Below are 23,485 nucleotides of genomic sequence, written 5' to 3' on the forward strand. Positions count from 1 at the left end.
GGAGTTGCTGCTAGGGAACAGTCCATGTGCATTAACACATTAAGTTCTGAGCAAGTGGTAGTGTCATAAGAAGATAGGGTTTTTGGTTTTTGTTTCAGTGTTGTTTTTGTTTTGTAAGCGGGGCTGGGGTGCACTCTATATGCCACTTGATGTTTCAATTCTGTGTTTATTCCCCAAAGCTGATGATGATTAGTATTTTTCAGACATTTCTTACAGTCAATGATAATTTTGTTTTTAAAGATTTTATTTATTCATGAGAGACAGAGAGAAAGAGGCAGAGACACAGGCAGAGGGAGAAGCAGGCTCCATGCAGGGGGCCCGATGTGGGACTAGATCCAGGGATTCCGGGATCACGCTCTGAACCGAAGGCAGACACTCAACTGCTGAGCCACCCAGGCGTCCTGATACTTTTGCATAAAATGTCTAACTCGATTTGTATAATGTGTTGGCCCCATTTCTTGGCAATAAGGGGTCAGGTGATGATGGGATGGACATACACAATCTATTCATACATTTAGTATTTTTTCTCAAGCACCCACCTTATGCCAGGCCCTGTTCGAGGCAGTGAAAGACACACTTCCTGGAGCTTATTTTTTAATGAATGAAGGCAGATGGATAAATAATAAACAGGTTTGTAGCTAAGAACCCAATACACACAAAATGTCAGGTGGTGATAAGTGCTATAAAGAAATATGTCAGGATGAAGGGATAGAGAATGAACCACCCCTTAAATGGGGTCCCTGGGGAAGATTCTGATGAAGGACGTCAGGGCACAGACCCGATGGGCATGTGTTGAAAAGCACCCAAGCAGAGGAAAGAGGAGGTGCAAAGGCCCCGAGGCAGGAATCTGTCTGAAGTGTCCAAAGGTCAGCAAGAAGGCCAAGTGTAAGGAAATAAGATCAGAGAGGAAGACAGGGCCCCGTCGGATAGCCTTAAGGGCCACAGTAAGGACGAGGATATTACCCTGAGGAAGATGGGAGCCATTGCAGGGTTTTGAGCAGAGGAGTGACATGATTCAACATCAGTTTTAAAAAGAATTATTCGGAGGGCACCTGGGTGGCATAGTCGGTTAAGCATCCAACTCTTGGTTTTGGCTCAAGTCGTGACCTCTGGGATCGAGGCTGTGTTGGGCTCCATGCTCTGCGTGGAGTCTGCCTGAGACTCTCTCCTTCTCCCTCTGCCCCGCCTCTCATGCTCTCTCTCGCTCTAATAAATCAACAAATCTTTACAAAAAGAAAATTAAAAGAAAATGAAAGAATGATTCTGGTTTTGTGTGCAGGACAGATTTAAGGGAGCGAGCATGTAAAGAAAGCTCCCCCAGGGGTGGCCACTGTCCGTCCCTCTTGCAGTAAGTGCCTCTCATTGGGGTGGTGTAGCATGGTGGCTCATGAGCAGAATGCTGGGTCCCCATCACGGGTACGTGGTCCTCGACAAGTCGTTGAAAATTTTGTGCCTCATTCTACTCACCTGTAAAATGGGGATAATTACCTTACCTTCCTCGGTGGTTCTCCAAGTGCGGCTCTCAGGCCAGCATTATCAGTGTCCCCTGAGAACTTCCTGAAGATGCAAATTCTCAAGCCCCACCCCCCACCTGCTGATCCAGAAACCCTGGGAGTGAGGCTGCCAGATAAATGAGCAAGGCATCCGGGGAAATTTGCATTTCAAATTGAATTTTCTTTTCTCCCAGCCCCATAGCTGGTAAGGGTGCCATTAGGTCCAGGAAGGGCCACTGTTTGTTCGTGGACTTGCAACCACCTGGAAATCTGGTACAACAGCGGCCTGCCCCGGGGGCTGACATGGGGATTAAGGAAGATCAAGTGTGTGAAAGCTCCTAGCCCAGAGCCTAGCACTTAGTAGGTATTCAACAAATGTTAGGTCTTCACAATCATTCATCTGAACAGCCATTCATTTGACAACTGCTTTTCTCTGCAGTGGCCAGCTCCTATGGTAGGTGCTCATCTGTGTGTGCCGAGTGTGTGCGTGTGCAGACGTGGGCGTGCCTCTCACCCAGAAGCATTGCTTGTGGTAATACGACGCTGTGTGTTAGAATGAATGGGAAATGAAATCTCCCCCCTTTTTTTCTTAAGCCTAGGAAGTGAAGGGCTTAGGCCAATGCTTCTCAAGTGGTCACGTCTATAGGAATCACCTGTGGATGTTGTTAAACATCAGACTCTGACTCGGCTGGTCCTGGGTGGGCCTTGAGATCCTGCGCTTCTAACAAGACTCCGGGTGACGCTGAGGTCTGGGACTGGAGCCATACTTCGGGATGGAGAGACGTCCGGCTACCAGCATAGCCCAGAGCATGACTGGTGTGTGCTGTTACCACGTGGTGGTTACTCAGGTTTAGGGGTGAGCTCTGGAAGGGCAGGGGCTGTCCGAAGAGTTGTGTGCTCCAAGGGTGGTAGACACGGAGGGATGAACAGCCTCGGAGTCTGGCACTCAGTACGCAGTTAACGATTGCTCACTGCTTCCAATGACTCACGCAGGAGGAGCCAGTGTACCATAAACCCTGTAATAAAAATTTAGTTTTATCCAACAGAAAGATCATGGGATAACTCTGATTTTTAATACATCTGTTCTAGTATAGGATTCCCTTTAAGTAGTCTGCTCTTTTATTTTTTTTAGATTATTTATTTATTTATTTATTCATGAGAGACACACAGAGAGAGACAGGGACACAGGCAGAGGGAGAAGCAGGCTCCCTGTGGGGATCCCAATGCAGGACTCGATCCCAGGACTCCAGGATCACGTTCTGGGCCCAAGGCAGGCACTTAACCACTGAGCCACCCAGGTGCCCCAGTACTCTGCTCTTCTAAACACGTTCCAGGGACACGTGGGGGGGCTTAGTGCTTGAGCATCTGCCTTTGGCTCAGGGAGTGATCCTAGGGTCCTGGGATCGAGTCCCGCAGCATGCTTCTCCCTCTGCCTGTGTCTCTGCCTCTCTCTCTGTATCATTAACAAATAAATAAGTAAAATCTTTAGAACACACACACACTCCAAGCAGGATTTAACTGATTTTTCAGATTTTAGAAATCGACTTCATGCACAGTGTGAGGCCCCTAAAAGGGCCCAGGGTGGTCTCCTGGTGTTGCTTTCCAGGTGTGGCCTTGGCAGCTGTGCCAGCATGGGAGCTGGTGACATGTCTGGGTACCCTGTTCCACTTCCCACCTCCAGGTTCCACCGCACGTTCTCCCTCACTGCCTGGTCTCCCTCTGGTGCCCTTGCCCTTGTCCCTCGCCTGTCCTGATCCTTTCTCCGGGAGACTCAGATGTGGGGGGATAGTGCTCGTCCGCCTGCAGTCCGAAGCCGCTCACACTCCCTGTCTCCCCATCCTCCTCTCCCTGGGCTCTGCTCCCCCCCAGGAGAGCTCTTCGCAGCCGTGCAAGCTGAAAGGGCAACGACAGCCACTTGTGCTGTTCGAGCTGGAATCCACATGCCGTAAGGCTCGCCCATTTCAAGTGTACAGGTCAGTGGTTTTGAGTAAATTCACGAAGCCGGGCACCCATCACCACCGCTGAATTTCAAAGCACTTTTTTCACCCTGTACCTTTTAGCACTCATTCTCCGTCACCCCCCCACACCCCCCAAATCTCCAGTAATCACTAATCTTCCTGTCTCTGTGCATTGGTCTAGTCTGAACATTTCACATAAGTGGAATCCTAGACTATGCGGCTTGTTGTCTCTGCCTTCTTTCTCTTAGCAGAGCGTTCTCAGGATCCATCCATGTGGTAGCACAAGTCAGCACTTCATTCCTTTTTATGGGTGAGAATTTCCCTTATATGGATATACACCCATGTGCACAGCACCCTTCTTCACGATATAACATGGAAGCAATCCCCGTGTCTGTCCACTGACAGAGGAACGAACAAGATGTGGCCTATGCATACAAAGGGATCTTATTCAGCCTTGAAGTGGAAGGAAGTTCCACCATATACAGCAACATGGATGGATCTGAGGATATTGCACTAAGTGAAATAAACCAGTTACAAAAAGACAGATACTGGGTGATTCCACTTACAGGAGGTACTTCAAATAGTTGGAATAAAATCATAGACAGAAAATGGGATGATAGGGTGCCAGCGGCTGCCACAGGGCGTTGGGATTTGTTTAATGGGGACTGGGCTTCAGCTTGATGAGACGAAAAGAGCCCAGAGAAGGATGATGATGGTTGCACATCATGAACATATTTAATAGCATTGGGCTGTACACTCCAAAATGGTTAGGATGGCAAATTTTGTGTTATGTGTGTTTTGTCACACTGAAAAATTTTTTAAAAACTAAGTTGAGGGGGGCACTTGGTGGGATGAGCACTGGGTGTTATGCCAAATGTTGGCAAATTGAACTCCAATAAAAAAAATTTAAAAAAAGAGAAAAAAAAAACTAAGTTGAGGGAAAGACAGCAGAGTTTCCATCAGTCAAGCAGGGAAAGGCATATTCATGTTGAACTTGCTAGAATTTGCAGTACTACTTATTTTATGCTATTTTGGCCAAGTTACAGACAATGGATGTTTCAGGGGAGGTAGATAGGGAAGCATGGTGAAATCTTGTTTTCTGGGTAATTCCTGTTGTGAAAATAAAAATGTGTCTGCAGAGCTTATCTATTTTGCAATCTTTTCCTAAGGGAGAGGCTCACACTCTAGTTATAAGAGAGGAAATGTGCTGTAAAATTCATTACTATTAAACCTTTGAAATTTTATCTCGCTCCCCTCAAAGCCAGCATTTTATTGGCTCTGCGCTGCCCAGTGCTTTTATACTGGGGATCTGTGCCGCACAAAACAGAGCAGCTGTCTCTTTCTTGTGTATCCAGCTCCAAAGAATGCAGTGGTAAATTGGATTCATTTCTTTGGTAATTGTTGAAGCGATGCCTGGGAATGTTGAATTCATTATGGTGCTGCTTTACCCTTCTACAGATCTGAAAAACCATTACCGAAAAAAACACAAGCTTGTAATTTCCTTAATTACTCATCTGAGAGGTTCTTCTGTGCCGGGACAATTTTAAAAACTACTGCTCGGGTAATGGTGAGAGATGTGTCAGCTGCACTTACTAAGGTAAATTATAATGATGCAGACATGAGTGGGAGAGGAGACAAAGTGGAAGTAAAATGAATATGGTGGAACCATCCGTCGAATAGCTAACATATGCTCCATTTGGGGGCTCCATTGTGTACTAAAATATATTTTTAAGATTGTAGAATTCATAAGTTTGTATAGGGCAGTGGAAAAAAAAAAAAAAAGAAACCAGAGAGGAACCTTTGGGGTTTGTCAACAGCAAAATGCCTTTCCATTCATTGTACCTCTCAAAGAGTTGCACAGGTAAAGACAATCCAGTTTGATATTTGCACCTTTTTCATAAACACTGACCACTCATTCTTAAACAGAGTTCTGGATTTTAAGCAGGCTAACTGAAATTGTGTTAACATTTTTTAAAAAAGATTTTATGTATCTATTTCAGAGAGAGAGAGAGAGCGCAAGCCTGAGCAGGGGGAGGGGCGGAGCAGGGAGCCTGGATGATGGCAGGGCTCTATCCTAGGACCCCGAGATTGTGACCTGAGCTTAAGGCAGATGCTTAACTGACTGTGCCGCACAGGTGCCTCTGATGTTAATTAACATTTTTTGCAATTTCATTAGTAAGAAAAGGGTCATGTGGAAATGAATTTGCAGTGGATAAGTGTAGACAATGCTCTTTGTCTAGGCAGACCAGGACAGATCTCAGATATCTTGGGGGAATTTTTAAGGATTAAGAGGGGATCCGACATAGACATTAATCACTTAGGAAAAATGATCCAAAGCCCAGGGGGCATTAGTGCTGTAGACTGAATGTTTGCATTGCCTCTCACCCCTGGATTCATATATTGAAACCCTAAGCCTCAGTGTGGTGGAATCAGAAGGTGGGATCTTTGGGAGGTGATTAGGTCATAAGGGGAGTGGGGAGCCTTTATCAATGGGATTAATGGGATTAATGTTCTTGCAACGGAGGCCCCAGAGAGTTCCCTTGCTCCTTCTACCATCCTCCCAGAAGGAAAAGATTGTCTATGAACCAGAAAGTGGGCCTTGATCTTAGACTTCCCAGCATCCAGAACTAAGAAATACCTTTCTGTTGTTAGAAGCCCCCTAGGCTACAGTATTTGAGCGATGACACCCGAAATGCCCTAAGACAATCAGTACAAAAGGGTCAACATAAGGTAGGAGAAACCCAAGGAAAGCAAATCCAAGTTACAACTCAGAGAATTGCAGAGTAGCTTAAATAAAATAAAAGTCGCAAACTCCATAGAATGAGAAAGTCCAGGATTAGACAATGTTTTTAGCTTTCCCTCAAAGACATCTCGCCATCACTTTGGTCTAGTTCAAAGGTTTTCTCGTGTAAGAGTCCTATCTGTCAAATCTAGAAGATGTGCTCCAATCTCTCTCTTAGTCTGAAAGCCAGGATAATTTTGGTCACTTCCCAGGTTGATTTGGATTTTATATTTCTGTAGCTCTCTGCTTCCAGCTCCCAAGGAAACAGGTCTGCTGTCAATTCCTCTTTTGCACTCCAGTGTGTGAGTTTTACAAGCAGAGGCTATAAATCATTCACGAGGGACAGTTATTCCTTGCTCCTTGAGGGGGAAGACGTTTTTGAATTAAAGATGGATTTCTGCTTGGCTTGGTGTCCTCTCCTGGGTGCTTTTCTGGGTAACAGATCGATCATTTCAATTTCTAGCATTTTCAAGTAATTACCCAGGCCACTGATTTTCAAATTCTTGCTCGCTATGATTCTGAATCATAGCTTTAGTTTTGCAAGAACTTCCAACCTTATGTCCTCGCAGCAGCTAACACAAGTTACAAGTCACATATATCTTGAAAATGGCTTCAATTCAGACCTCGTTTCCCTCGTGGTGATTAGAGGTTTCTTCCCACAGTCCCCAAATGCAGGGATCAGCGGCAGTGAGGACTGAATAATCTTGCCAGAGCCCTCAGGTTGAAATCAGCCTCTGACCCCACTGCCCAGACCCTCTGTTTCTTCCCTTCCACTGCCAGATAAACTTATATTCTTCCCTGAGGGTTTCAGTTCAACAAAAATTAGGGAGCACCTGTCATATGACAGGTTGGGTCCCAGGTGTTTAGGTGGTGACCGAGAGAAGCATGCTTCTTGCTCTCCAGAAACTTCTATTTTGTGTATATATATATAAATCACACAAGAAGATATACTTCAGTATTACTTGGTGTTTGAAAAATAGACAGAAGTTCCCTTTAGAGCCCAGAGACGTGTGCTGGGGGCTCGGTGGAGCTGCAGGAGTGGGGAAGAGGCCCGGCAGGTGATTCTGAGGAGATAGGTCAGATGGCCTGGGGGCCCCAGTGGGATTGCACAGGATGGAAGGATAGGAACATAGAGGAAATAGAAATGATAGAATTTTTATAGCCTTTTGCTAAGAGATTCCATAATTTACCTTCAGCGAACATGCTGGCTAGCGGGTGTTTTTCTGGGGGGGGATTGTATGGGTGTGGAGGAAACCGTGGATGGATATATGCTAAATTCTCAACTTGGGTCTGCAGGTGTATTAGTCTCGGTTCTCAGGTCTGTTTTAGGCTGGGTTTTCTAGAGCAACGGAACTCACAGATGCAGTTGTGGGGGGAAGGGGAAAGCCAAAAGTGGGAAAAAAAAAAAAAAGAGGGAAGAAGGAAGGAAGGAAGAAAAAAAAAAAGACCAACAAAACAACAGTATGAGTAGTTGGTATGACTGACATGTTAAGCATTTCTGTAAAAATTACATGTGTGTATATAAAAGAGAAAGTTAAGAAAAGAAAAATAATGAGCAGTGACAAATGTATGATGATGTGTGCAGCATTGTGGTACCATACAGACAACTTCTCTGGCATAAAAACCCCCTCTGCTCCACCAATTCATTGCTTCCTCCCTCTCTCCTGGCCCCTGGTAACATCTGATCTTCTTGCTATCTCCATAGTTGGCCTTTTCCAGAATGTTACACAGTTGGAATCATACAGCATGTAACCAGATTGTCTTCTTTCACTTAGGGTTTTAAGGTTTCTTCATGATAGCTCATTTCTTTTTAGTGGTGATAAATAGTCCACTGTCTAGATGTACCACATTTTATCCATTCACCTACTGAAGGATATTTTAGTTGCTTCTATCTTTCGGCGATTATGAATAAAGCTGCCATAAACATTATTGTGTAGAGTTTTGTATGAATGTAAGTTTTTAATCATTTGGGTAAATACTAAGGAGTAAAATTGCTGGACTGTAAAAAAAGAAAAAAAAAGAAAAAAAAATTTAAAAGGATGTTGGGATCATTCATCTTATCTGACATTGCTTAGACAATGGACGGTGGCCTGATAGACTGGAGCTGGGGAACTGGGTGTGTGGGATGCGTCCTGGGCCTCTGCTGGGAGGAGTTCAGGAGTGCGGTGGTCGTCTGTCAGCATCTGCTCACCCAGGCCTGGCTTGCTTTCACAGATTCCATTCCTACTACGGGCTGCATGTTTGTGCCCTACCCACCCCCCCTCACTTGTTCACCGCCGGACCCCCAGGGTGATGGTATTTGGAGGTGAGGCCTTCCGGAGGTGGTTAGGTTTTGGTGAGATCGTGAGGGTGAGGCCTCACAAAGGGATTGATTAGTGCCTTGATAAGACGAAGAGACCAGAGTGTGCTCCCTCTCAGTCATGTGAGGATGTAGCGAGAAGGCAGTTGTCTACAAGCCAGGAAGAGATCTCGCCAGAGCCTGACCACACTGGCATCCTGATCTTGGACTTCTAGCCTCTGTAATCGGCAAATACACGGTGGTTGTTTACGCCACCCAGTCTGTGGTATTTTGTTACAGCAGAGCAAGCTAAGACAGTTCCCATTACAGTGGAGCTATAGCATGCAAATTACTTCCGGGACAAGTAGCACAGGGACTTAAATTCATACTAACGTGTAAATGACTGCTACTAGATCTGTGAACTGATCTAGTAGTGGGTGGAGGTGTGGAGGGAACCCTGAGTCAGAAAGGCTTAGAAGAAAGTCTGTCACTCTGGATTGGGTTAAAAGGAGAAGTTATAGAGAAGTTCTGCTGGTCGGGCTGGCTCTGCTAAGGAAAATAAAGTACAGATCTGGGTTCAAGTCCCAGCTGTCACTTATTGGCTGTATTGCCTTAGGCAGGTGACAACCTCTCTGGAAGTAAAGGCACCTACCTCACGTGGCTGTCTCAGAGGGAAATGGGATTGCATGTATGTACAGTGCAGTGTTTGTCAGTGTTAGGTAGGTGGTTATTTTTTTTATTTTTTTTCTTAAGATTTTATTTATTTATTCATGAGAGACACAGAGAGAGGCAGAGACATAGGCAAAGGGAGAAGCAGGCTCCCTGCAGGGAGCCCGATGCAGGATTCAATCCCAGGACCCCGGGACCACACCCTGAGCCAAAGGCAGACGCTCAACCGCTGAGCCACCCCGGTGCCCCTAGGCAGGTGTTTTTTCCTGTTTTTCCCAAATGGCATGCTCAGAGTTGGCCTCAGGCACCCTTTCCCCCTTATAAATGTGCCCACAGTCCGAGCAGGTGTTCACTGTCACAACTTACCATTTGTTGGTCTCGCTGTCCTCAGCCTACAAGAACCTGGCAGGGCTGCTCCTGCCTCAGTCACCCCAAACTGCTGTGAGAGATGAGTAGAGCTGAGTATTGGAGCGTGTGTGTGTATGTGTGTGCGTGTGTGCACATGAAAGACAGAGTCCTAGTCCAGGCCTTGTCCCTGAGGAGCCTGGAGACCCTGTGGGATCAGCCCACCTCGTCCCAGTGATCTGGGCCCCAGCAGTACCCCTGGGCTGGTCGGTGCTCTGGTCAGCGAGGCTCCCAGCTGTCCAGGCCAGGCCCCGGGCCCTCCCTTATGATCTGTTCCCTGGCCGGAGTGACTGTCCATCTGCCACCACTGCCCCCCGGATCCTTCCCAGCCCGGCCTCCTCGGCCCCAGGCCATCATGCTCCCTCCTTCGAGAATCCCCCTCTCCTCTCCCCTCTGCACAGGAGATGCTCTTCGCATTACAAAGTCCTGTACCAGGTGAGGCAGGGAAGCCGGGCTGCTTCCTCAGTGGGTGGTCTTCCAGGGACCCAAGAAAGGTGGCCTTTTGTCTTTGTAATAAAGGACTGGCCATTTGGTGTCAAAACTGCCCCAAATCCTGTACCTGTGGTTGGAGATGACGATGGCAGCTGACATGACCCAAACCTGTGGTTTCTTCTGGTTTTGGAGAAGAAGTGCGGAGGCTCCCTGACGCTGCCATTCCCTCTGCACCGGCTCGCAGGCTGCCGGGCTATGCTTGCACACATCGGTTTATTTGCTGTTTTCAGTATTTATTGCCTAATGAAATGACAAATTGCATCGGATGCAGCTGTCTCGTCAATGAGGAAGCAAAGTAATTAAGTGTTAAAATTATATTGCTTCAATCCCCAAGCTGTGCTTGCTTCGTTGAATGGCTAAATTGAATGGCTATAAAAGATCCCAGTGCAGGCTTGGTAAATGGCCTGTCACATCCTGTAGGAAGGGAACTCCATGGTCAATAAGACCTTCTGGACTTCTCGTGTCAAAATGACAAATGGATCATGCTTTCCTCCTGAATAATGATCATTTGTCACCTGCTGGTGGCAGAGGAACAGGCCGGGGCTGCTCATTTACCTAATCTGCTGAGGATGACTCTGTTGGGGGAGCTGTAAGTTCCCAGGCCTGGCCTCCCCACTCCGGCCCCCGCAGCCTCTCTCCATTTCTGATCCTGAGACCAAGGGCCCATTCCCAGAACATGAGATTTTGTTTTGTTTTGTTTTTGTTTTTGATTTGTGGAAAAAATATATAACATGATATTGATCAATTTAACCATTTATAAGTGGTGACCTTAGGGGCATTCAAAACATTCCCGTTGCTGTGTGACCATCGTCCATCAACTATGCCCCAAACTTTATCATCTCAAACTCTGTCCCCATCACACCACGGTTCTCCCTTCCTCCTCCCCCAGCCCCTGGGAATCCCTATTCTGTCTCCCGCCTCTGAATGTGTCGGCTCCAAGCACGTCAGTGAAGGAGAATCCTGCAGTATTTGTCTTTGTGTCTGGCTCATTTCACTGGCCACGTGTCCAAGGTCCATCCACGCTGCAGCATCCATCAAAATTCCAGTCCTTTTGACAGCTGTGTGATATTCCACTAGGCGGGTTTGGGAGAGGATCCGTCTCAGGACCCCTGGCTGGCTCCCTCTCAGGCCTGGGCCCTGCCCGCCCCGGGTGCAGCCATCGTAGCTGCGGGTCGTGAGGCCAGGCCTCTCTGCTACCTTCCCCCCGGGGGCACGGTGGACTGCCCCTCCCTCCCTCCTCTTTGGCTCTGGGTCTACGAGCCACGGATGCACTGAGGGGATTGTGGGGGAAATACGGAAGATGCCAGGAGGGAGTTATTTCTTGGATTTTGTGAAATGCTAAGATGCTAACAAACACTGAGCAGGAAATCTGTTTGCGTTTAGACAACCAGCCCTTCAGAGCGACCCTCTGTGGCTGTTGCCATGGGGATAGTGGAGAGGTGATGGTCAGTCCATCTCGGGGTCTGCAGGGCAGGGGACTGTTGGCTTCCCTGGTTAGTCGGTGCTGGGTTAGTTAGGAGATGTAGGGTCGCTCCACGGGGCACACCTTCGCTCTGTGTATCTCTCCACCCAGAACACCTGGGGAGCCTCACCTTGCATGAGAATGTGAGCTGAGTCCTGGCACCCCTGTGGCTATTATGTGACCATGAAGTCACTGCACATTCATCTCAGAAGGAGCTAACACTCCTTCTTACTACAGGTGGGGAAACTGAGGCCCCGGGAAGCAACAGCAGGTGCCAAGGCCCCTCAGCTGGGACCCGATCATGGTTCCCTTGGCTCTTCTGATGTCCCCTCCACATGGCACGGCAGGTGCACCTTCCAAACTGACAAGCGGGCAGCGGGCCTGGGGGAGCCCGTGCGGTCAGCCAAGGGTCAGGGTGATCAGTGGGGGGAGCGGTCGGTCCCAGATGCGACCAGACTGGCGCTCGTTTCCACCTGACACTGAGCATCGTCCCTATTTGGGTCAGGAAGACCCTTTTTACTCCTGAAATATTTAACTGTCCGAAGATGGTGTTGGCTGATGTCATGTTCTCAGAGAATCCCTCATGTGTTATTGCTTTTAAAGGAGAAAAATAACCAAGCCCAATAAAACGTTGTTGGACCTCATTACTAGACGCTGAGGAGGTCACGTTAGACATGAGAACACAGAACGAAAGGGGGCCAATGGACTCCCCTCCTGAGCGGAGCAGTCAGGGAACGGCCAGGCCGGTCGGGGTTGGGATGGGGCTCACCGCTTGTGCACCTGCCTACTCACGAGGCTTAGCCACACAAAGGTTTATTCGTTCACACAAAACTTCCCAGGTAGTTGGTGTAGACTGTAGTCTCTGTGCCCCCCAAATTCATATGTTTAAACTCGATCCCCAATACGATGGTGTTAGGGGGTGGGGCCTTTACCAGGTGCCGAAGTCATGAGGCGGAGCCCCCATGATGGAATCGGTGCCCTTGTAAGAGAGACCCAGGGAGCTCCATTGCCCCTTCTGCCAGGGGAGGACATGGGGAAGACAGCGGCTCTGAACCAGAGCCGGACACCAAATCTGTGGGCACCTTGGACTCAGACTTCCCAGTCTTCAGAACCTGTGAAAGACAAATTTCTGTTGTTTGTAAGCCACTTAGTCTGTGGTCGTCTGTTCTAGCAGCTCAAACAGGCTAGGCATTGGGTGACCCAGAGCCGGTGTGGTGGCTGCGTGAAGTCAGCAGGGACCCGGCTTCCTATGTCTTCCGTCTGGCTGTGCGTCACTTCTGATCTCAAGGCAACCTCATAGCCTAAAATAGCTGCTGCAGCTCCAGCCATTACATTCCCAGTTAAAGCAGCAGAAAGGAGAGAGAGAGGAAGAAGAGCTCTCTCGATTGTTTGGGAAGCACTCTGGTCTTCTGTGCCCCCTAGACGGTGAAGGGGCATCTAGGGGTGGGAAGAAGGGGCACCCCCACAGGCATTTCTGGGCGAGGTGGCTCCCACAGGCCACAGGCAGGGTTGCTGGGTGTCAGGACTATGCCCTGAGCAGCCTCGCTCAGGGTGGGGTGTGGTGCACCGGGGCCACGAAGGGTGGCTTGCAGGGGGACCCATGGCCTGGTTTTTGCCTTCGGGCAGCTGAGCCCCGATGTGAGCTCCAGGTCCTCCTACCTGCCCCGGCCTCCCTGCTCCCGTTCTCTGTCTTCCAATTTGGCCCCTGCCTTGCCCGTCCCTTTCTGTTCCTCCGCAGCTCCTCGCTGGCCTCCCCCGATGCCATCTGTCACCACCCTCCAGGTGTCACCGCTCTCAGGTCCTCCCAGCTCCCCGCTCCGCCGCCCCGTCCTGCTCACTCCAGCGCAGGCCCCAGGGAAAGGGAGCCTGAGAGGGACCCAGGGTGGATCAGGTGAGAAGTCGAAGGCCCCGGGGTTGTGGGGGTGACCCGACAGGCCATCACCCCCTCTTCCCTTAGATGTGATGCCCTGAGATCTTTCCATGGCTCTCTGTTGCCACCTTCCAAACTACCCTTCCGGGGGCACAATCACACATTATCTGAACCACCTGCAGTTTTACACTGGGCCCCGGGGACAGCGGCCAGGGAAACAGCTGGCTCTTTATTCGAGGACACAGCTGCCAGCCCCGCACAACGGCTGAGGGCTGCTTCTTGGAATAAAGCCAGCAGTGGCACATGTGTCCCCGGGCGGGAAGGGCACTCGGGGGACGTGATTACACGGGCGTGAGCAGTGCACTGGGGTCTGAATTCGCCCTTCCTGAGCCGGGTTGGGGGCCGTGGCCCGGCCCGAGGCCAGCTGGAGGCTTGCGCTCTGCAGCCGAAAATAGCGGGAGCTTGGGCCTGAGTTTTCCTTTTCCAGATACGGGCCCGGCCAATTCCCACACATCAACTTTCAGGGATTTCAAATCCTCAAGTGCTTCTTCCTGAAGGACATAAAAGCTTGAAAACATCTCCTCACAGGGCCCATCATCCGACCGGAGTTCTTCTGGGTCTCCTTAACTCTCCCCCTTCCCCTCTTTTTTTTTAAAAGTAAAATGACATTTATTTTGCTTACAGTGAGACCCTGGAGCTCCCCGGATCTGTCCAGTGTGGGGTGCTGGAACAGCGCTGGTGCCGCGTGCTGGGAGATGCTGCGCCTCTCGTGGGGACGGTTTGGGTTGGTTCCTGTTGACCTGGATGGTCGGCCTCCGAGATACCCTCAAGTGGAAAGAGCCGGTGGCAAACACGATAACACGGTATTACTCGGTTTTTAAAGAACAACCTGCAGACTCAGAACCTACAAATGCGTGTGAGCTTGCAAGGACACAGGGCAGGAAGCTCAAGTGCAGTGGAATCACGTCCTCACTCCATCCGCGGAAGCCAGGGGGAGGCGGTGGGAGTTAAGGAGACGTCATTCCCTGTTCTTTCTATGTTGTTTAATATGCTGCAGTAATGAAATACCAGTTTTATGTTAACTAATTAAATGGATTGCTTTAAAATTTCAAAGGAAGGGTCCTTGCAACCCTGCAATTTCAGTGGTCAGCGCGATCTTCCGCACATCCAACCATGAATCCCTCTAGAGTGGGGGCTGCTGGCTGCTTTTGTATGTTTTATGTCTCGGCCCTGGAGTCAACTATTTCTCCAAGGAATGTGGGTCTCTTTCCATGGAGAATGAAATTTAAAAGCCAAAATGCAGGTGCCGAGTGTGCTCATTGCTTTGAGGGTGTTGCTGATCACAGACTCCTTCAGTGGGTAGGACTAGGGAATGTCTGTCAGTCTATTATCTATCATCTATTTATCAGTCATCTATCTGTCCCTCCAACTATTTATCATTCAGTCATCTACGTATCTATCTAACTATCCATCTCTCATCTCCACCTATCATCTATCAATCATCCATCTATCCATCCAATAGTCTACCTATCATCTATATCATCTATCAGTTATTTATCCATCCAACTATTTATCTATCCAACTATTTATCTGTCATCTATCAATCATCTATGTATCTACCCAACTATCCATCTATCAAATCTACCTATCATCTATCAATCATCTGTCTATCCATCCAACTATCTACCTATCATCTATATCATTTATCTATCTATCATCATCATCATCATCATCATCATCATCATCATCATCTCTAGCTATCTATCACCTATCTATCTTCAAACCTTAAGTTCATACAGATACTTTCTAATCCAATTCAACCCCTTAGGGCTGGCTCAAGATTTCCCTCTTTCCAAATCTGTAAACTGACTTCAATGACCATGAGAAACCTGCCTCCCATTATCCTTGTATGTTTACTTACTAGACCAACGTCTCTCCGTGTGACCAATCTCTCCTCACTGGCACTACCTCCTCCCGTATGTAGATGCTTCTCTCTTGGACCCTGTGCTGGGCCAGGTTTCCTCACCCTGCTGGACACCCTGCCTAGGCTGTCCCCCACATGGATGTCCTTGTCACCTTGCTTGGGCTCCAGCCCATTGAGCTGGGCTGCCTCTTGCCCCTTCTTCCATGTGGATGCCCCCTGTCCTCAGTTGGGTTCTGATACTTCCTGCCACCCCCATTATGTGGGCATCCTCTATTCTGCTCTATATTGGGTTACCTCTTTGCCTGAATGCCTTCTTCACCTTCTCAGGCTCTGACACCCAAGCAGCCTGCTCCCCCCAAACTTCAAATACCTCTTTTTCTCTGTGATTGGACTCTGACATCTTACCCTGGCCAGCAGCTCCTTCTGGCACTTAGAGGGACACCTGCCTTGCAGCACCACCTATGGCTTTTTGGACTGAAGTGTTCAGGACAGGGAGAGGGGAGGAGCAGGAGCTGTAGACACTTCTTTACCTAAAGCGTTCTCAGCTATTTCCTATTTCCATCCTATCCCTCTTGAGTGGGGGCATCCGTCCAGACATCTGTGATGGCTCCTGCCATGGTTCCTGGTGTTGCCAAACCCATCCACCTGTAGCTGCTTAGCACTGCTTTCATCATTCCGAATAACTCGAGGAATCTACATAGTAGTCCTTGTCGAAAGGGAGAAAACAGAATGAAGACAATAACCACTGACAAAATGGAGACAACACTATCATTATTTACTGATGGATGGAGACACACAAAATCCTCAAGAGAATCAGCTAAAAAAACTACCACGCTAGGTAAGGGAATTCATTAGGATGTCCATATAAAGAAAAACCACACAAATTCCTAGATTTCTTATAAACCAACAGAAACCATTAGAAGGTAAAACTGGAAAAAACTCCTCTGGCAATTGCCCTCATGGTCGGACTTCCAGAAAGGCTGGTTGTCCAGAATGTCGGAGGTGGAGCCAGGGTAGGGACCTGCTTTGTAGGACCAGGGCACCCCAATGCTTGACACTCAATTTCATGACTTATTTTCTTTTTCCATCTGGGAAGCAAAATGGAGTGCTGTGTGCTGTCATTAAGTGACAGATTGGTGTGCCCCTTTCTAAAAGATAAATTATACATTTTCAGAGCTAGAACATGTGCTATTCACAATGTCCCTCTGAGAAATCACTCTGCCCAGGATATCTGAGTGTTTTTTAATGTTATTATTAAAGTAGAGAGAGAAAATGACCCATGGAACCTGCCTCAAATGAGAACATTCTGCTTAGGGAGCTGCGTCCAGATGGTGCTCCAGGACAGGCTCTGGGGGTGTGAAGGCAACTCATGAAGAGGCCAGACATTTAAAAAGGAAAAGTGGTGCTAGTGCAGGGGTTTGAAGCCATGCGGGCACTGTCTGAATGTTGCTTGGTGTCACCTTGGGTGGAAGGACAGGCACTGGCAATGTCACCAGTCTGAGATGAACAGCTGTGCAGAGAGCCTCAGAGATGATCGACCAGGTGTTACGTCGACTCATGCTTTCACTTGTCTCTGCCTTGCTTATTAATGAGGAGCAAAGCAGGTGAGACCCCGAGGACCATCACTGCTTTGGGAAAGATTCTGTGGGGTGTGTTGGCTATATTGTCTTAGTGTCACTCTTGGGGTTTGAGGAGACACCTGGATGGCCCTGGATTGTGTGTTGGCTTGGGTGACCAGCTGGACAGTGATATTCTCAGATAGGAGTCTAGGAGAAGCGCCTGTTGAGGGCAGATGGTGAGTAGGGTCATGGTCAGTTGGGGCACTTGAGGGGTATTCAGGTAGAGACCCGCTGGCTGCCAAAGTATCAGTTCCAATTATAGATCCAGGGCCTGGGGAAATGGCTGCAGGGAGGGCGCACGGACCTGGGAGGGGAGTGGCCTCTGTGAGCTGGACTCCCAAGTAGGACCCTGTGTGTTACTCAGCTCTCACAGGCCCCCACTCTAACAGGGGGCTGTGCTGGGGCTTTTGGGTTCATTGTCAACTCAGGCCCCATGTCCACTCATCCTCAAAATGTGTGGCTACTCTCTTCCCGGTATACAGTCATCTGAGTGAATGACTGCGTGTCCTTCTGGGGAAGGATTCAGGGGACAGTCAAGGTAAATACTTGTTGTGATGTCATAGGGTTCTTCCCCTAGGGGACTGGCCACTTATTTAGTCAGTAGGTTTTGGATCTGGAAATTGGTTCAGGTCTGGGAACAGAGCAAGGGATCATGACTTTTAAAATTAGAGTGGCCGCCCTCAGCCCCTGACTCATTCTTGTGTTTTATTAGATATAAAGGTTCAACAGGGCCCTGTTAGCTGCCTGTCAATCTTGTCCCCGTGGGCACCAAGCTCTGTCAACCACCCCCATGCCCCCATGTTGGCATACCAAGCTCTGTTAACCAACCCCACGACCCCCGTGTTGGAACACCAAGCTCTGTTAACCATCCATCCCCATGACCCCATGTTGGGACACCAAGCTCTGTTAACCATCCCCACGACCCCATGTTGGGACTTCGTTAGAGCCCTGTCTTTCTAGAACCAGAACAATTTTGATTCTGCTTTCTCTCTCCATTTCAGTTACATTCCTGCAGCCAGAATTTGCTCTTTCTCCTGTTGATGTCACAGCTGATGCAAGCTGGTGGCTCCAGGCCAGCCCCCTGGTTAATATGTGTCCTTCTGTCTTCTGAAACAGGCAGCCCAGATGTCCCTTGTCCTGCTTCTGTCCCCATGAGGTGGTGAGGCTGGTGTCCTTGGAAGGCTTTCCGAAAAGCACGTCCCTCCCCAGCAGTACATTCAGCACTCTTCGAGGAAATATCCTCCTCTCTTGGGGTCTTGGTGATCACAGTCTCCCCAGGGGAGTGTTGCAGCAGGGACCAGGGCTTCAGATAGAAGACATGATATCATATCATTTATCCATGTTTCTCAGCACCTAGGCTACAGATGCACACCGAATATGGAAGGACCTCAAATGCATGATGCTAAGTGAAAGAAGCTAGTCTTCCAAGGGGGCGTGCTGCATAATACTGTTTATATGACATTCTGGAAAAGGCAAAACCATGAGGGGGATATCAGATAGTCATTGTGAGGGGTTGGGGATGGTGGAGTGCTTGACCACAGAAGAGTCACTGAGGGAGTTCTTTCGGGTAATGGAGCTGTTGTCCCCTATGTGGGTTGTGGTGGTAGTTAAATGACTCTGTGCTTTCAAACCTCATACTATTATATTAAAAAAAAACCCCAAGCAAACCAACAAAACTCACACAGCTATCTACTACACTAAAAGATGTGAATTTTGCAGCATTTAAATTAAAAATAAAATTTTAAATGTGAAAGAATACATCACATATACATAAAAGACTCTATACTGAAAAAAAAGAAAATTCACATTTTCAAGTGCACAATGAACATTTACAAAAAGATTTTAGAACAAAAAGAATGCTTTATTAAAATTTAAAAAGGAAAAAGAATACAAGCAGCATTTTTTATCACAATGCAATAAAAAGAGATATAGTTAATATAGCTAGTTTTACAAATTTTCTACCTCTGTTTCTTTTCCTTTTTTCTTTTTTTTTGGGGGGGGGGAGGTGGGAAGAGGGAGACGGAGAGAAAGAATCTTAAGCGGTTCCATGACCTTGAGATCATGACCTGAGCCAAAAATCGAGAGTTGGACGCTTAACCAACTGAGCCACCCAGATGCTCCCAGACTTTCTACCTCTTAAAAATCTCTTTGTATCAGAGAGAAAAAAACGGAAATTGCAGACTCTTTGGAATGTAAAGATACTAATAATGAAAACACTTGTATCAGATGTATGAGATGTAGCTAAAGCAATTCAGAACTTTAATACATTAATAATAAACAAGTGTGAGTGATTCAAAAATTAAACTTCTAACATAAATGAATAGCAAAATAAAAACAAAATAATCCTAAATGAAACAGAAGGAAGGAGTTAATAAAGATAACGTCAGTAACAAAATGAACCAGAAAACATAACAATGGTAGTTAAATCCAAAAAGTTGATTTTTTTAAGGTTAAAGAATGAAATAAAAAGGATAAACCATTAGCTAATCTAATCTCTAAAAAGAAGGAAAACACAAATATACAAAATAAGATATGAGAATGGAGCAATCAAATAAAACAAAATAATTCTGCTCAAAATTATTGGATGGAGGGGCACCTGGGTGGCTCAGTTAAGAGTTCAACTCTTTATCTTGGCTCAGGTCATGAGATCAGGGTAATGCATAGATCAAGCCCCACATTGGGCTTATGGTGGATGTGGAGACTGCTGGACCTTCTCTCCCTATCCCTCTGCCCCTTCCTACTCCCTGCTCACATGCGTGTGCTCTCTCTTTCTCTCTCAAAAAATAAATAATTATTGGATGGAACCATATGAAATTGTCGATGGCAACTCATGGTCCAACCTACTATTTGTTCAAACTCTCTGCAAATACAGTTGAGCATCTGGATGGGATTATCAATATCCTATGAAATTACGAATGCCTGAGAATGACCTCAGAGGAGCTAGAAAATCTAAAATAGATAAATTATTGAGGACTGAAAAGAAACAATTTTCAAAGAGCTACCTCCAAAACAAATAATACAAGGTCCAGATGATTCATAGGACAATGATGCAAAAAAATTTCAAAAACAGAAAATCCAAATACTGCTTAAACTGTTCCAATGTATAAGAAAATAAAACTCTACATGGAGAGTGGTTGATAAGAGTCTCCACCTAAGAATCTTAGGACTCTTGTCATCTAGGGTAGTGCTCTGCTCCCACCTCACCCCCATGCTTTGCTATTGTGAGGAAACCCAGTTGTTTGTCCTGTCCGATATCCCACAGAATGGATTTTGCTGCTTACATCCTCATGGTGTCATTTGACATGTTCCTCTGTCCACTGTTTTTCTCATAAATTGGTAGTTAGATCTAAAAACTTAATCTGACTTCAATTTAATTTGGAGGAAAGCCTGCTCCATAGGGGTGCTATGTATTTCCATCAGGAGACATGTGGTATCTGGTTGTCTGTTTTTGTGATGTTAGCAGTCTTTGATGATGCTTGTTGAGATCTATTAATTCCTTGTAGGTTGCTAGGTGGTAATATTCTAATTTTACTATTTCTTCTTAAGTTGGCATCCTTCAATAGAAAGAAAATTCTTTTCATCAACTATTTGGCTATCCCAAGATATGGTTCATGTGGGAATGGTAGGAAAAATGCTTAATTCTTTATTTTAATTTGCCAGTTTTCCAGAGTTGGTTTCCTAGTATTATCCCAAGATGACCAATGAGGAATTTTGTGTTTTGTTTTCTCAATAATTATGAGATTACTATTTTAGACATATTTGATGTGTTTTCACCTTTTGAAATGATTAATCTTGTGCTCAAATTATCCAATATTGGGCTCTTTACTCCTAAAATCATCCACCATGACTCTAGTAATCTTTGATAACTTCGTTGCCTTCTGGTGTGACAGTTGTTCTAGGCTCTCCTTCACGTTGCCCGCCCCAGACCTGGAGTCAGTTATTTCTCCAAGGAGGCATGGCTTCCTTTTACTGACCACAACTTGGAGCTAGGGGGAGCATCTTATTTCTGGATTAGTCATTGTTTCCAGTTTTGTTCAGTGGCCAGCACCAGCAGATTACAGACCTACACAGTTTTTGCTAAGCTTGTTGATTTTACACTATACTTCCTTCTCCCACTCCAAAAATCCCAGTTTCACTGACTTGAACATAATTGCTTATTTTTTTTATCTCATGAATACACACACAGTAGTTCCAGAATAATGCTACAAAAACTATGACCAACAATATGAATAGCAAAAATCAGTTTAAGCTCTTTTTTTGGAGGAGGGGTGTTTCTTTTGTTCAGAGGCTGTCTCCCACTCAATAGGTAAAATCAAGATGCTATGCTTTAAAGTCATTTGAAATAGTGTTCTTTATGGGGAAGGTCACACCTCAGAGACTTAGAGTAATCTGTTTCTTTTTGCTCTTATTTTAAAGTATTGCTTTTTAAAGTTTAATGTTTTAAAATACATAAAATATTTACATCAAATCTATAAAACAAGTATATTCAAGGAAGTCAACATCTAAACCTGCTCTCTCTTATTCCTCCTCTCTTCCTATAGATAACAATTTTTAAAATGTTAAAAATTGCTTGTTTTTTGCTTGCTTGCTTTTCTTCCAAATGAACTTCATAATCAACTTGTTGAGCTCCAGCAAACAAATGAAAACTCTGATGATATTTTTATTGGATTGTATTTCCTGTCCATAACTTAATTATTGGATTCCATTTCCATCTATTAACATCTCTATGGTATTGAGTTTGCTTATTAAAGAACAGGATGTCATTCTATTTGTTCACATTCTTTTGTTTTCTCAAGAGGGATTTCTTGTTTTTTTTTCTCATGTAGGTTTTGGGTGTTCTGGAAGACACAGATGCTGCTCAGATATCTTTTCAGTTAGGAACAGGTGGTCAGCTGACAGCCTCCAGCAGGTACTTTTGTCAGGATACGATTTTGTACCCAATTCCAACATATGTGTGGGTTTCCTCCCACCACCCAGCAATTCTCAGACACCAGCTGAGTGTCTTACAATCCACACAATTCTAACACTCCTTACCTGGAGATAGTGTCAGACTCCACAGGGTAAGGACTGCACCACCCTCCCCTCCCTTCAGATGCTGGTAGCAAGTTCAGGTTGTCATCTGGGCTTCTGACCAACTTGCCATAGGTGGGAGGTTCATTCAGAAGGTCATTCTCCTGGGTTAGATTAATTTGCTAGATTAATTAACAGAACTCAGAGAAACATTTTACTTATTGGATTACAGGTTTATTATAAAAGGATATAGGGGCACCTGGGTGGTACAGTTGGTTAAATGTCCAACTCTTGGTTTCAGCTCAGGTCGTGATCTCAGGGTCATGAGATTGAGCCCCATGTCAGGCTCTGCACTCAATGTGGGGTCTGCTTAATATTCTCTCTCTTCCTCACCTCTGCCCCACCCCCCACACTCTCTAATAAATAAAGAAATCTTTAAAAAATAAATAAAAAGAGGGCAGCCCGGGTGGCTCAGTGGCTTAGCACCTCTTTCAGCCCAGGGCCTGATCCTGGAGACTCATGGGATCGAGTCCCACGTCGGGCTCCCTGCATGGAGCCTACTTCTCCCTCTGCCTGTGTCTCTGCCTCTGTGTGTGTGTGTGTGTCTCCCATGAATAAATAAATAAAATCTTTGAAAAAAAAAAAAGATATAGCTTAGGAACATATAGATGGATGAGATGCATAGCGCCAGGATTTGGGGCAAGGGTACAGAGCTTCCATGCCTTCTCTAGGGTGCCTCTCTTCCCAAATCTCCACGTGTTCTCCAACCCAGACACTCTGAACCCCGTCCTTTTGGGCTTTTATAGAGGCTTCATTTTTTTAGTTATGATTGGTCATTGGTCATTAACTCCTCTGATTATTGTGTTTGCGATATTCCCCTCACGTCCCAGCAGATTAGGCAGTGGGCCTGACATCTCCAACCTTCTGTTCACATGGATTGGAACCAGCCTGGCAACCAGCCCTGTCCTTCGGTGGGGCTCAAAGTCACCTCATTAACATTACAAAAAACACTTTATTGCTCTTAACACTTAGGAAATTCCAAGGGTTTCAGGAACTCTGCCAGAAATGGGAAGGAGACCAAATACAATTTCTTATTATAAATCGCAAAATATCACAGAGTCCACCTCAGCTTTTGTACCAGTTATATTATTCTCAGGGGAGCCCTGGTCGACTGAGCAAGGCCACTTGAAAAGCCTGGCCACCTCAGTCCGACACAGGACGACTCTAACTCGGGGTGGCAGAGACTGTCTGTCACACAGGAGGGGTCTGAGAGTTGTCCCCTTCCCACCCAGCCTCTTCCTTGCTCAACTTTCTGCACTCCCGACTCCATCTTGGCATCCACTTCCCAGAGACCACAAATGTGACAGACACTTACTGTTAACTTTACACTTGAGTATTCATAGTTTCTTTCCTTTTTTTGCTATATGAATGGAGCATGCTTTAAAATGGTTTCTGTTTTTACATATGAAAGCTATTGATATTTCCATGTTCATTTTGTAACTTGCTACTTAACTCAATTATAT

General features: G+C 46.5%; 1 long non-coding RNA gene across 4 annotated transcripts in view; it reads right to left on the reverse strand.

The window, feature by feature from the left end:
* Positions 1-226: 226 nt before the first annotated feature.
* The window catches only part of LOC144281249 (uncharacterized), a 41,432-nt gene continuing 18,173 nt past the window's right edge, over positions 227-23,485 (reverse strand). The window contains exons 2-6 of one of the 4 annotated variants that reach the window (XR_013349778.1): positions 21,987-22,126; positions 14,092-16,039; positions 10,145-10,317; positions 2,147-2,509; positions 227-1,467 (exon numbers count right to left, since the gene is read on the reverse strand). This is a non-coding gene — a long non-coding RNA (uncharacterized LOC144281249). The other 3 variants (XR_013349779.1, XR_013349782.1, XR_013349780.1) reach the window with 3 other exon arrangements.

This window comes from Canis aureus, chromosome 12 (genome assembly GCF_053574225.1).
Source record: "Canis aureus isolate CA01 chromosome 12, VMU_Caureus_v.1.0, whole genome shotgun sequence".
NCBI lineage: Eukaryota > Metazoa > Chordata > Mammalia > Carnivora > Canidae > Canis > Canis aureus.